The 13,243-nt window shown below is 58.4% G+C and overlaps 1 protein-coding gene and 4 non-coding genes across 5 annotated transcripts in view; 4 read left to right on the top strand and 1 right to left on the bottom strand.

The window, feature by feature from the left end:
* Nucleotides 1–13,243, bottom strand: part of DNAJC5B (DnaJ heat shock protein family (Hsp40) member C5 beta) — a 42,368-nt gene that overhangs the window by 12,148 nt on the left and 16,977 nt on the right. The window lies entirely within an intron of this gene.
* On the top strand, nt 8,356–8,444 carry TRNAY-GUA. The gene is given in 2 exon segments: nt 8,356–8,392; nt 8,409–8,444. It is a non-coding gene; the product is annotated as a tRNA-Tyr (tRNA).
* TRNAY-GUA lies at nt 9,728–9,816 on the top strand. Its single transcript is given in 2 exon segments — nt 9,728–9,764; nt 9,781–9,816. It is a non-coding gene; the product is annotated as a tRNA-Tyr (tRNA).
* Nucleotides 11,100–11,188, top strand: TRNAY-GUA. Its single transcript is given in 2 exon segments — nt 11,100–11,136; nt 11,153–11,188. It is a non-coding gene; the product is annotated as a tRNA-Tyr (tRNA).
* TRNAY-GUA lies at nt 12,473–12,561 on the top strand. Its single transcript is given in 2 exon segments — nt 12,473–12,509; nt 12,526–12,561. It is a non-coding gene; the product is annotated as a tRNA-Tyr (tRNA).

Here is a 13,243-nt window from a genome sequence, read left to right as displayed (position 1 = left end):
GGATTAAAAGCTTAATGTGAGCCAATTTGCAACCCAGAAAGACAACTGTATCCTGGGCTGCATCAAAAGAAGTGTATCTAGCAGGTCAAGTTATGTGACTCTCCCCCTTTTGCTCCCACAAACCATTCTATGATTCTGTGAAATAAGAGAAGGTGTCAGCTATACAGAAGTTTCCCCGTGAGTCTCTTGGAAGTGAAATGTCTAGGTAGGTAGTAATAGTTGTTCATTTTGAATACAAAAGGGAAGAAAGCCAAAACAAAACAAAACAAAAGAACAACAACAAAAAAGAGTAAAATGAATTCTGGCCTCCTTCTTATACCAAACACAAAACTTTAAGTCAATTCAGATTTTTCTCATGATGAATGGTCTCTTCTTCTCCACTGACCACTGTAGCCCTTGATAGCAGAAAGCAATGTGACACTTTTGGGAGAGATAAGTGAGAAAAAGGAAATGAGAAAAAGGAAAGACACAACTATTCCGCAAGAAGACTGGGACATTCAGAGAAAGGAATTTGGAAGAACACCCTTGGCATTTCTGTTAGTGGTAGGCTTAGAGTGTGAGCTGAGATCAGGCTGATTGTGCTACACACACAGTCTGCTGGAGGTATATCTGGGTGGAGAGAGTGCATATTGGAGGCAGGAAAGTGGGTGTAAAAACAGTGCAAAATGAATGGAAAATGGAGTGGTATAACTCATACTCCAGCCACTCCATCAATACACAGCTGGTAAAGCAGGAGATTATAGGTACTCTTGCATGGTTATCCTTCACTTGTTTGTTCAACTCCATTGTGAAGAAGTACCTTTTTGGCTCTTGCACAGATACCGTGACACCTTTGCCACCTTTCAAACATCCACACCTGCACAGCAATTGTGAGGTCAGAATGGGGAGACTGAGGTAAGAGTGCTGCTCATGGTCAAGAGTGAGAACGGGACAAGATTCACACACAGATCTACAAAGAAAGCTCGGTAGTGGTGTGCATGCAGAATATCTGAGGTAGGCTACTTGAGTAAAAAGGGCCAGGCCCAGATTCATGACAAAGAGGCAAGTAGAAATGCAATTACAAGATAGAAAACATGCTCCAACACAGCTCACAAAAAGCAGAAAGGGCAAGACAATGAGTTTTAAAGATTATACATTGCAGAAGAAAGCAGGACATAGAAAAGCTGCACAATGATCTTACTATAAAGGGCATGTCTTTAAAAAAAATCAAAGTAGACTAAGATAACAGAGAGATAAATGCTTGGAAAGCTAAAATAAATTCAGTGAAAAAAATGACCAGGTATGAACAATACACTTGTTAGGTAGATTGTCCATCACGAAAGAGGGTGGGAGAGTGGCTTAGGATGGTGTTTGATGATTTGTTCAACATCACTGGTATTGGAAGGGAGTTTGTATACTAGAGGAGTTTTTGAGGAGTGCAAATACTCTGCTCAGTAACAAGCATAAGAGTTTGAGAGATATCTAAAGGTTGTATTTCCCAGGAAGTCTCTATGATTCCTTCGATAGCTCAGCTGGTAGAGCGGAGGACTGTAGGCTCCCATGCACGGCCATCCTTAGGTCGCTGGTTCAACTCCGGCTCGAAGGAGTGCCCTTTTGGCTCTTGTCCAGGCCACGGGCTGGCTGACTGCGAGCAGGCGGCTGCTCAGGGGCCGGCCGTGGGCTGGGGAATTAGCTCAAGTGGTAGAGCGCTCGCTTAGCATGTGAGAGGCAGCGGGATCGATGCCCGCATTCTCCAATGCTTTTCCGTCCCCTTGCCTGCTCATCAGGCCTGCGGCAGTGGGGACGCGTGTCGTCCGTACTGGGGGGCTCTGGAGAACCTGCGCAGCGTCTGGGCTGCTGTGGACGGACGAGGACGGCATCCAGTCAGTCAGCCTGCAGGCCAAGGGCAGCACGGGCTGGAGCAGGAGGGAAGGGATTCTCCTGCGCCACTAATGGGCACGCGATCGACGGCATCAAGAGCAGCACGACCTCGTGTAGGCCTCAGTGTGCGAGGAAGACGTTGAGCAAGTGCTGCAGGCTGAGAAGAAGGCCACCGTCGGGACTGCGTGACTTGGGAACACGTGCTCGCCGAGGACGCTTCGATGAACGGGGGCCTATCCAGAGCCTGGAGAAGAGTGGGCTTTGTGGGGAGGAAAGCAGCCCCCTTTCTCGGCGTCGCTTCTTGGGTCGTTGTCGATGCAGTAGGGCTCGTCCTTTTTGTCCGGCCATTAGCAGAAGAGCGCGGAAGAAGGAAGCCCTGTTGAAGCAGGAGGGGTGTCCCAGCGTGAATGTGGGAAAGTGGCTTTTGCACTGAGGAGAGTCAGACAGCGGGTGAGGGTGGGCAGGGGCTCTGTGCGGTCCGCCTGCGTGAGTGGTCGTGAGGCGGAGGCGCTAAAGCCCTGCCACAGGCGGTATTACTGGCCGAAGGTGGGAGCTGTTGGAGGTAGCGGTTGCACTCTGCGCATGCTGAGGACAGAGTGTGTGTTGCCCTTGTGCGCAAGGCGAAGCCGTGAGGGGTTGTTTGGGGTGTTGCGGAAGTGTGGAGGAGGTTAGTGAGAAGATGGGTGATGGGTGTTGTTTTGTGAGCGTGTTGATGGGAGGTGAAGTGAGAGGAGGGCAGAAGGTTCCGGCGAGTGGTTTGAGGCGGTAGCATTCTGTTTGTGTGTGTGTGTGAGGAGAGGGCAAGGAAAGGGTTTGTGTGTTTCTGTGTTTCTGTGTCCGTGCCTGTAGTGAGGCAAGCGCCTGAGGCGTGCGTAGAGGTGTGTTGGTGTTGTAGGGTAGTGTGTATGGAGGAGGAGTTGTAGCAGAGTGGTGCTGCTTAGTTGTGGAGGCGGGAGAGGTGCGTGAGGGGCGTGTGAAGGGCGTGTTGCCGGGCAGGTGTCTGTGATTCCTTCGATAGCTCAGCTGGTAGAGCGGAGGACTGTAGGCTCCCATGCACGGCCATCCTTAGGTCGCTGGTTCAACTCCGGCTCGAAGGAGTGCCCTTTTGGCTCTTGTCCAGGCCACGGGCTGGCTGACTGCGAGCAGGCGGCTGCTCAGGGGCCGGCCGTGGGCTGGGGAATTAGCTCAAGTGGTAGAGCGCTCGCTTAGCATGTGAGAGGCAGCGGGATCGATGCCCGCATTCTCCAATGCTTTTCCGTCCCCTTGCCTGCTCATCAGGCCTGCGGCAGTGGGGACGCGTGTCGTCCGTACTGGGGGGCTCTGGAGAACCTGCGCAGCGTCTGGGCTGCTGTGGACGGACGAGGACGGCATCCAGTCAGTCAGCCTGCAGGCCAAGGGCAGCACGGGCTGGAGCAGGAGGGAAGGGATTCTCCTGCGCCACTAATGGGCACGCGATCGACGGCATCAAGAGCAGCACGACCTCGTGTAGGCCTCAGTGTGCGAGGAAGACGTTGAGCAAGTGCTGCAGGCTGAGAAGAAGGCCACCGTCGGGACTGCGTGACTTGGGAACACGTGCTCGCCGAGGACGCTTCGATGAACGGGGGCCTATCCAGAGCCTGGAGAAGAGTGGGCTTTGTGGGGAGGAAAGCAGCCCCCTTTCTCGGCGTCGCTTCTTGGGTCGTTGTCGATGCAGTAGGGCTCGTCCTTTTTGTCCGGCCATTAGCAGAAGAGCGCGGAAGAAGGAAGCCCTGTTGAAGCAGGAGGGGTGTCCCAGCGTGAATGTGGGAAAGTGGCTTTTGCACTGAGGAGAGTCAGACAGCGGGTGAGGGTGGGCAGGGGCTCTGTGCGGTCCGCCTGCGTGAGTGGTCGTGAGGCGGAGGCGCTAAAGCCCTGCCACAGGCGGTATTACCGGCCGAAGGTGGGAGCTGTTGGAGGTAGCGGTTGCACTCTGCGCATGCTGAGGACAGAGTGTGTGTTGCCCTTGTGCGCAGGCGAAGCCGTGAGGGGTTGTTTGGGGTGTTGCGGAAGTGTGGAGGAGGTTAGTGAGAAGATGGGTGATGGGTGTTGTTTTGTGAGCGTGTTGATGGGAGGTGAAGTGAGAGGAGGGCAGAAGGTTCCGGCGAGTGGTTTGAGGCGGTAGCATTCTGTTTGTGTGTGTGTGTGAGGAGAGGGCAAGGAAAGGGTTTGTGTGTTTCTGTGTTTCTGTGTCCGTGCCTGTAGTGAGGCAAGCGCCTGAGGCGTGCGTAGAGGTGTGTTGGTGTTGTAGGGTAGTGTGTATGGAGGAGGAGTTGTAGCAGAGTGGTGCTGCTTAGTTGTGGAGGCGGGAGAGGTGCGTGAGGGGCGTGTGAAGGGCGTGTTGCCGGGCAGGTGTCTGTGATTCCTTCGATAGCTCAGCTGGTAGAGCGGAGGACTGTAGGCTCCCATGCACGGCCATCCTTAGGTCGCTGGTTCAACTCCGGCTCGAAGGAGTGCCCTTTTGGCTCTTGTCCAGGCCACGGGCTGGCTGACTGCGAGCAGGCGGCTGCTCAGGGGCCGGCCGTGGGCTGGGGAATTAGCTCAAGTGGTAGAGCGCTCGCTTAGCATGTGAGAGGCAGCGGGATCGATGCCCGCATTCTCCAATGCTTTTCCGTCCCCTTGCCTGCTCATCAGGCCTGCGGCAGTGGGGACGCGTGTCGTCCGTACTGGGGGGCTCTGGAGAACCTGCGCAGCGTCTGGGCTGCTGTGGACGGACGAGGACGGCATCCAGTCAGTCAGCCTGCAGGCCAAGGGCAGCACGGGCTGGAGCAGGAGGGAAGGGATTCTCCTGCGCCACTAATGGGCACGCGATCGACGGCATCAAGAGCAGCACGACCTCGTGTAGGCCTCAGTGTGCGAGGAAGACGTTGAGCAAGTGCTGCAGGCTGAGAAGAAGGCCACCGTCGGGACTGCGTGACTTGGGAACACGTGCTCGCCGAGGACGCTTCGATGAACGGGGGCCTATCCAGAGCCTGGAGAAGAGTGGGCTTTGTGGGGAGGAAAGCAGCCCCCTTTCTCGGCGTCGCTTCTTGGGTCGTTGTCGATGCAGTAGGGCTCGTCCTTTTTGTCCGGCCATTAGCAGAAGAGCGCGGAAGAAGGAAGCCCTGTTGAAGCAGGAGGGGTGTCCCAGCGTGAATGTGGGAAAGTGGCTTTTGCACTGAGGAGAGTCAGACAGCGGGTGAGGGTGGGCAGGGGCTCTGTGCGGTCCGCCTGCGTGAGTGGTCGTGAGGCGGAGGCGCTAAAGCCCTGCCACAGGCGGTATTACCGGCCGAAGGTGGGAGCTGTTGGAGGTAGCGGTTGCACTCTGCGCATGCTGAGGACAGAGTGTGTGTTGCCCTTGTGCGCAAGGCGAAGCCGTGAGGGGTTGTTTGGGGTGTTGCGGAAGTGTGGAGGAGGTTAGTGAGAAGATGGGTGATGGGTGTTGTTTTGTGAGCGTGTTGATGGGAGGTGAAGTGAGAGGAGGGCAGAAGGTTCCGGCGAGTGGTTTGAGGCGGTAGCATTCTGTTTGTGTGTGTGTGTGAGGAGAGGGCAAGGAAAGGGTTTGTGTGTTTCTGTGTTTCTGTGTCCGTGCCTGTAGTGAGGCAAGCGCCTGAGGCGTGCGTAGAGGTGTGTTGGTGTTGTAGGGTAGTGTGTATGGAGGAGGAGTTGTAGCAGAGTGGTGCTGCTTAGTTGTGGAGGCGGGAGAGGTGCGTGAGGGGCGTGTGAAGGGCGTGTTGCCGGGCAGGTGTCTGTGATTCCTTCGATAGCTCAGCTGGTAGAGCGGAGGACTGTAGGCTCCCATGCACGGCCATCCTTAGGTCGCTGGTTCAACTCCGGCTCGAAGGAGTGCCCTTTTGGCTCTTGTCCAGGCCACGGGCTGGCTGACTGCGAGCAGGCGGCTGCTCAGGGGCCGGCCGTGGGCTGGGGAATTAGCTCAAGTGGTAGAGCGCTCGCTTAGCATGTGAGAGGCAGCGGGATCGATGCCCGCATTCTCCAATGCTTTTCCGTCCCCTTGCCTGCTCATCAGGCCTGCGGCAGTGGGGACGCGTGTCGTCCGTACTGGGGGGCTCTGGAGAACCTGCGCAGCGTCTGGGCTGCTGTGGACGGACGAGGACGGCATCCAGTCAGTCAGCCTGCAGGCCAAGGGCAGCACGGGCTGGAGCAGGAGGGAAGGGATTCTCCTGCGCCACTAATGGGCACGCGATCGACGGCATCAAGAGCAGCACGACCTCGTGTAGGCCTCAGTGTGCGAGGAAGACGTTGAGCAAGTGCTGCAGGCTGAGAAGAAGGCCACCGTCGGGACTGCGTGACTTGGGAACACGTGCTCGCCGAGGACGCTTCGATGAACGGGGGCCTATCCAGAGCCTGGAGAAGAGTGGGCTTTGTGGGGAGGAAAGCAGCCCCCTTTCTCGGCGTCGCTTCTTGGGTCGTTGTCGATGCAGTAGGGCTCGTCCTTTTTGTCCGGCCATTAGCAGAAGAGCGCGGAAGAAGGAAGCCCTGTTGAAGCAGGAGGGGTGTCCCAGCGTGAATGTGGGAAAGTGGCTTTTGCACTGAGGAGAGTCAGACAGCGGGTGAGGGTGGGCAGGGGCTCTGTGCGGTCCGCCTGCGTGAGTGGTCGTGAGGCGGAGGCGCTAAAGCCCTGCCACAGGCGGTATTACCGGCCGAAGGTGGGAGCTGTTGGAGGTAGCGGTTGCACTCTGCGCATGCTGAGGACAGAGTGTGTGTTGCCCTTGTGCGCAAGGCGAAGCCGTGAGGGGTTGTTTGGGGTGTTGCGGAAGTGTGGAGGAGGTTAGTGAGAAGATGGGTGATGGGTGTTGTTTTGTGAGCGTGTTGATGGGAGGTGAAGTGAGAGGAGGGCAGAAGGTTCCGGCGAGTGGTTTGAGGCGGTAGCATTCTGTTTGTGTGTGTGTGTGAGGAGAGGGCAAGGAAAGGGTTTGTGTGTTTCTGTGTTTCTGTGTCCGTGCCTGTAGTGAGGCAAGCGCCTGAGGCGTGCGTAGAGGTGTGTTGGTGTTGTAGGGTAGTGTGTATGGAGGAGGAGTTGTAGCAGAGTGGTGCTGCTTAGTTGTGGAGGCGGGAGAGGTGCGTGAGGGGCGTGTGAAGGGCGTGTTGCCGGGCAGGTGTCTGTGATTCCTTCGATAGCTCAGCTGGTAGAGCGGAGGACTGTAGGCTCCCATGCACGGCCATCCTTAGGTCGCTGGTTCAACTCCGGCTCGAAGGAGTGCCCTTTTGGCTCTTGTCCAGGCCACGGGCTGGCTGACTGCGAGCAGGCGGCTGCTCAGGGGCCGGCCGTGGGCTGGGGAATTAGCTCAAGTGGTAGAGCGCTCGCTTAGCATGTGAGAGGCAGCGGGATCGATGCCCGCATTCTCCAATGCTTTTCCGTCCCCTTGCCTGCTCATCAGGCCTGCGGCAGTGGGGACGCGTGTCGTCCGTACTGGGGGGCTCTGGAGAACCTGCGCAGCGTCTGGGCTGCTGCGGACGGACGAGGACGGCATCCAGTCAGTCAGCCTGCAGGCCAAGGGCAGCACGGGCTGGAGCAGGAGGGAAGGGATTCTCCTGCGCCACTAATGGGCACGCGATCGACGGCATCAAGAGCAGCACGACCTCGTGTAGGCCTCAGTGTGCGAGGAAGACGTTGAGCAAGTGCTGCAGGCTGAGAAGAAGGCCACCGTCGGGACTGCGTGACTTGGGAACACGTGCTCGCCGAGGACGCTTCGATGAACGGGGGCCTATCCAGAGCCTGGAGAAGAGTGGGCTTTGTGGGGAGGAAAGCAGCCCCCTTTCTCGGCGTCGCTTCTTGGGTCGTTGTCGATGCAGTAGGGCTCGTCCTTTTTGTCCGGCCATTAGCAGAAGAGCGCGGAAGAAGGAAGCCCTGTTGAAGCAGGAGGGGTGTCCCAGCGTGAATGTGGGAAAGTGGCTTTTGCACTGAGGAGAGTCAGACAGCGGGTGAGGGTGGGCAGGGGCTCTGTGCGGTCCGCCTGCGTGAGTGGTCGTGAGGCGGAGGCGCTAAAGCCCTGCCACAGGCGGTATTACCGGCCGAAGGTGGGAGCTGTTGGAGGTAGCGGTTGCACTCTGCGCATGCTGAGGACAGAGTGTGTGTTGCCCTTGTGCGCAAGGCGAAGCCGTGAGGGGTTGTTTGGGGTGTTGCGGAAGTGTGGAGGAGGTTAGTGAGAAGATGGGTGATGGGTGTTGTTTTGTGAGCGTGTTGATGGGAGGTGAAGTGAGAGGAGGGCAGAAGGTTCCGGCGAGTGGTTTGAGGCGGTAGCATTCTGTTTGTGTGTGTGTGTGAGGAGAGGGCAAGGAAAGGGTTTGTGTGTTTCTGTGTTTCTGTGTCCGTGCCTGTAGTGAGGCAAGCGCCTGAGGCGTGCGTAGAGGTGTGTTGGTGTTGTAGGGTAGTGTGTATGGAGGAGGAGTTGTAGCAGAGCGGTGCTGCTTAGTTGTGGAGGCGGGAGAGGTGCGTGAGGGGCGTGTGAAGGGCGTGTTGCCGGGCAGGTGTCTGTGATTCCTTCGATAGCTCAGCTGGTAGAGCGGAGGACTGTAGGCTCCCATGCACGGCCATCCTTAGGTCGCTGGTTCAACTCCGGCTCGAAGGAGTGCCCTTTTGGCTCTTGTCCAGGCCACGGGCTGGCTGACTGCGAGCAGGCGGCTGCTCAGGGGCCGGCCGTGGGCTGGGGAATTAGCTCAAGTGGTAGAGCGCTCGCTTAGCATGTGAGAGGCAGCGGGATCGATGCCCGCATTCTCCAATGCTTTTCCGTCCCCTTGCCTGCTCATCAGGCCTGCGGCAGTGGGGACGCGTGTCGTCCGTACTGGGGGGCTCTGGAGAACCTGCGCAGCGTCTGGGCTGCTGTGGACGGACGAGGACGGCATCCAGTCAGTCAGCCTGCAGGCCAAGGGCAGCACGGGCTGGAGCAGGAGGGAAAGGATTCTCCTGCGCCACTAATGGGCACGCGATCGACGGCATCAAGAGAAGCACGACCTCGTGTAGGCCTCAGTGTGCGAGGAAGACGTTGAGCAAGTGCTGCAGGCTGAGAAGAAGGCCACCGTCGGGACTGCGTGACTTGGGAACACGTGCTCGCCGAGGACGCTTCGATGAACGGGGGCCTATCCAGAGCCTGGAGAAGAGTGGGCTTTGTGGGGAGGAAAGCAGCCCCCTTTCTCGGCGTCGCTTCTTGGGTCGTTGTCGATGCAGTAGGGCTCGTCCTTTTTGTCCGGCCATTAGCAGAAGAGCGCGGAAGAAGGAAGCCCTGTTGAAGCAGGAGGGGTGTCCCAGCGTGAATGTGGGAAAGTGGCTTTTGCACTGAGGAGAGTCAGACAGCGGGTGAGGGTGGGCAGGGGCTCTGTGCGGTCCGCCTGCGTGAGTGGTCGTGAGGCGGAGGCGCTAAAGCCCTGCCACAGGCGGTATTACCGGCCGAAGGTGGGAGCTGTTGGAGGTAGCGGTTGCACTCTGCGCATGCTGAGGACAGAGTGTGTGTTGCCCTTGTGCGCAAGGCGAAGCCGTGAGGGGTTGTTTGGGGTGTTGCGGAAGTGTGGAGGAGGTTAGTGAGAAGATGGGTGATGGGTGTTGTTTTGTGAGCGTGTTGATGGGAGGTGAAGTGAGAGGAGGGCAGAAGGTTCCGGCGAGTGGTTTGAGGCGGTAGCATTCTGTTTGTGTGTGTGTGTGAGGAGAGGGCAAGGAAAGGGTTTGTGTGTTTCTGTGTTTCTGTGTCCGTGCCTGTAGTGAGGCAAGCGCCTGAGGCGTGCGTAGAGGTGTGTTGGTGTTGTAGGGTAGTGTGTATGGAGGAGGAGTTGTAGCAGAGCGGTGCTGCTTAGTTGTGGAGGCGGGAGAAGTGCGTGAGGGGCGTGTGAAGGGCGTGTTGCCGGGCAGGTGTCTGTGATTCCTTCGATAGCTCAGCTGGTAGAGCGGAGGACTGTAGGCTCCCATGCACGGCCATCCTTAGGTCGCTGGTTCAACTCCGGCTCGAAGGAGTGCCCTTTTGGCTCTTGTCCAGGCCACGGGCTGGCTGACTGCGAGCAGGCGGCTGCTCAGGGGCCGGCCGTGGGCTGGGGAATTAGCTCAAGTGGTAGAGCGCTCGCTTAGCATGTGAGAGGCAGCGGGATCGATGCCCGCATTCTCCAATGCTTTTCCGTCCCCTTGCCTGCTCATCAGGCCTGCGGCAGTGGGGACGCGTGTCGTCCATACTGGGGGGCTCTGGAGAACCTGCGCAGCGTCTGGGCTGCTGCGGACGGACGAGGACGGCATCCAGTCAGTCAGCCTGCAGGCCAAGGGCAGCACGGGCTGGAGCAGGAGGGAAGGGATTCTCCTGCGCCACTAATGGGCACGCGATCGACGGCATCAAGAGAAGCACGACCTCGTGTAGGCCTCAGTGTGCGAGGAAGACGTTGAGCAAGTGCTGCAGGCTGAGAAGAAGGCCACCGTCGGGACTGCGTGACTTGGGAACACGTGCTCGCCGAGGACGCTTCGATGAACGGGGGCCTATCCAGAGCCTGGAGAAGAGTGGGCTTTGTGGGGAGGAAAGCAGCCCCCTTTCTCGGCGTCGCTTCTTGGGTCGTTGTCGATGCAGTAGGGCTCGTCCTTTTTGTCCGGCCATTAGCAGAAGAGCGCGGAAGAAGGAAGCCCTGTTGAAGCAGGAGGGGTGTCCCAGCGTGAATGTGGGAAAGTGGCTTTTGCACTGAGGAGAGTCAGACAGCGGGTGAGGGTGGGCAGGGGCTCTGTGCGGTCCGCCTGCGTGAGTGGTCGTGAGGCGGAGGCGCTAAAGCCCTGCCACAGGCGGTATTACCGGCCGAAGGTGGGAGCTGTTGGAGGTAGCGGTTGCACTCTGCGCATGCTGAGGACAGAGTGTGTGTTGCCCTTGTGCGCAAGGCGAAGCCGTGAGGGGTTGTTTGGGGTGTTGCGGAAGTGTGGAGGAGGTTAGTGAGAAGATGGGTGATGGGTGTTGTTTTGTGAGCGTGTTGATGGGAGGTGAAGTGAGAGGAGGGCAGAAGGTTCCGGCGAGTGGTTTGAGGCGGTAGCATTCTGTTTGTGTGTGTGTGTGAGGAGAGGGCAAGGAAAGGGTTTGTGTGTTTCTGTGTTTCTGTGTCCGTGCCTGTAGTGAGGCAAGCGCCTGAGGCGTGCGTAGAGGTGTGTTGGTGTTGTAGGGTAGTGTGTATGGAGGAGGAGTTGTAGCAGAGCGGTGCTGCTTAGTTGTGGAGGCGGGAGAAGTGCGTGAGGGGCGTGTGAAGGGCGTGTTGCCGGGCAGGTGTCTGTGATTCCTTCGATAGCTCAGCTGGTAGAGCGGAGGACTGTAGGCTCCCATGCACGGCCATCCTTAGGTCGCTGGTTCAACTCCGGCTCGAAGGAGTGCCCTTTTGGCTCTTGTCCAGGCCACGGGCTGGCTGACTGCGAGCAGGCGGCTGCTCAGGGGCCGGCCGTGGGCTGGGGAATTAGCTCAAGTGGTAGAGCGCTCGCTTAGCATGTGAGAGGCAGCGGGATCGATGCCCGCATTCTCCAATGCTTTTCCGTCCCCTTGCCTGCTCATCAGGCCTGCGGCAGTGGGGACGCGTGTCGTCCATACTGGGGGGCTCTGGAGAACCTGCGCAGCGTCTGGGCTGCTGCGGACGGACGAGGACGGCATCCAGTCAGTCAGCCTGCAGGCCAAGGGGCAGCACGGGCTGGAGCAGGAGGGAAGGGATTCTCCTGCGCCACTAATGGGCACGCGATCGACGGCATCAAGAGAAGCACGACCTCGTGTAGGCCTCAGTGTGCGAGGAAGACGTTGAGCAAGTGCTGCAGGCTGAGAAGAAGGCCACCGTCGGGACTGCGTGACTTGGGAACACGTGCTCGCCGAGGACGCTTCGATGAACGGGGGCCTATCCAGAGCCTGGAGAAGAGTGGGCTTTGTGGGGAGGAAAGCAGCCCCCTTTCTCGGCGTCGCTTCTTGGGTCGTTGTCGATGCAGTAGGGCTCGTCCTTTTTGTCCGGCCATTAGCAGAAGAGCGCGGAAGAAGGAAGCCCTGTTGAAGCAGGAGGGGTGTCCCAGCGTGAATGTGGGAAAGTGGCTTTTGCACTGAGGAGAGTCAGACAGCGGGTGAGGGTGGGCAGGGGCTCTGTGCGGTCCGCCTGCGTGAGTGGTCGTGAGGCGGAGGCGCTAAAGCCCTGCCACAGGCGGTATTACCGGCCGAAGGTGGGAGCTGTTGGAGGTAGCGGTTGCACTCTGCGCATGCTGAGGACAGAGTGTGTGTTGCCCTTGTGCGCAAGGCGAAGCCGTGAGGGGTTGTTTGGGGTGTTGCGGAAGTGTGGAGGAGGTTAGTGAGAAGATGGGTGATGGGTGTTGTTTTGTGAGCGTGTTGATGGGAGGTGAAGTGAGAGGAGGGCAGAAGGTTCCGGCGAGTGGTTTGAGGCGGTAGCATTCTGTTTGTGTGTGTGTGTGAGGAGAGGGCAAGGAAAGGGTTTGTGTGTTTCTGTGTTTCTGTGTCCGTGCCTGTAGTGAGGCAAGCGCCTGAGGCGTGCGTAGAGGTGTGTTGGTGTTGTAGGGTAGTGTGTATGGAGGAGGAGTTGTAGCAGAGTGGTGCTGCTTAGTTGTGGAGGCGGGAGAAGTGCGTGAGGGGCGTGTGAAGGGCGTGTTGCCGGGCAGGTGTCTGTGATTCCTTCGATAGCTCAGCTGGTAGAGCGGAGGACTGTAGGCTCCCATGCACGGCCATCCTTAGGTCGCTGGTTCAACTCCGGCTCGAAGGAGTGCCCTTTTGGCTCTTGTCCAGGCCACGGGCTGGCTGACTGCGAGCAGGCGGCTGCTCAGGGGCCGGCCGTGGGCTGGGGAATTAGCTCAAGTGGTAGAGCGCTCGCTTAGCATGTGAGAGGCAGCGGGATCGATGCCCGCATTCTCCAATGCTTTTCCGTCCCCTTGCCTGCTCATCAGGCCTGCGGCAGTGGGGACGCGTGTCGTCCGTACTGGGGGGCTCTGGAGAACCTGCGCAGCGTCTGGGCTGCTGCGGACGGACGAGGACGGCATCCAGTCAGTCAGCCTGCAGGCCAAGGGCAGCACGGGCTGGAGCAGGAGGGAAGGGATTCTCCTGCGCCACTAATGGGCACGCGATCGACGGCATCAAGAGCAGCACGACCTCGTGTAGGCCTCAGTGTGCGAGGAAGACGTTGAGCAAGTGCTGCAGGCTGAGAAGAAGGCCACCGTCGGGACTGCGTGACTTGGGAACACGTGCTCGCCGAGGACGCTTCGATGAACGGGGGCCTATCCAGAGCCTGGAGAAGAGTGGGCTTTGTGGGGAGGAAAGCAGCCCCCTTTCTCGGCGTCGCTTCTTGGGTCGTTGTCGATGCAGTAGGGCTCGTCCTTTTTGTCCGGCCATTAGCAGAAGAGCGCGGAAGAAGGAAGCCCTGTTGAAGCAGGAGGGGTGTCCCAGCGTGA

The sequence above is a fragment of the Aythya fuligula genome, chromosome 2 (genome assembly GCF_009819795.1).
Source record: "Aythya fuligula isolate bAytFul2 chromosome 2, bAytFul2.pri, whole genome shotgun sequence".
Classification (NCBI taxonomy): domain Eukaryota; kingdom Metazoa; phylum Chordata; class Aves; order Anseriformes; family Anatidae; genus Aythya; species Aythya fuligula.
The sequence above is the reverse complement of the archived record's forward strand: the minus strand, read 5'-3'. Positions and strand labels throughout refer to the sequence as shown.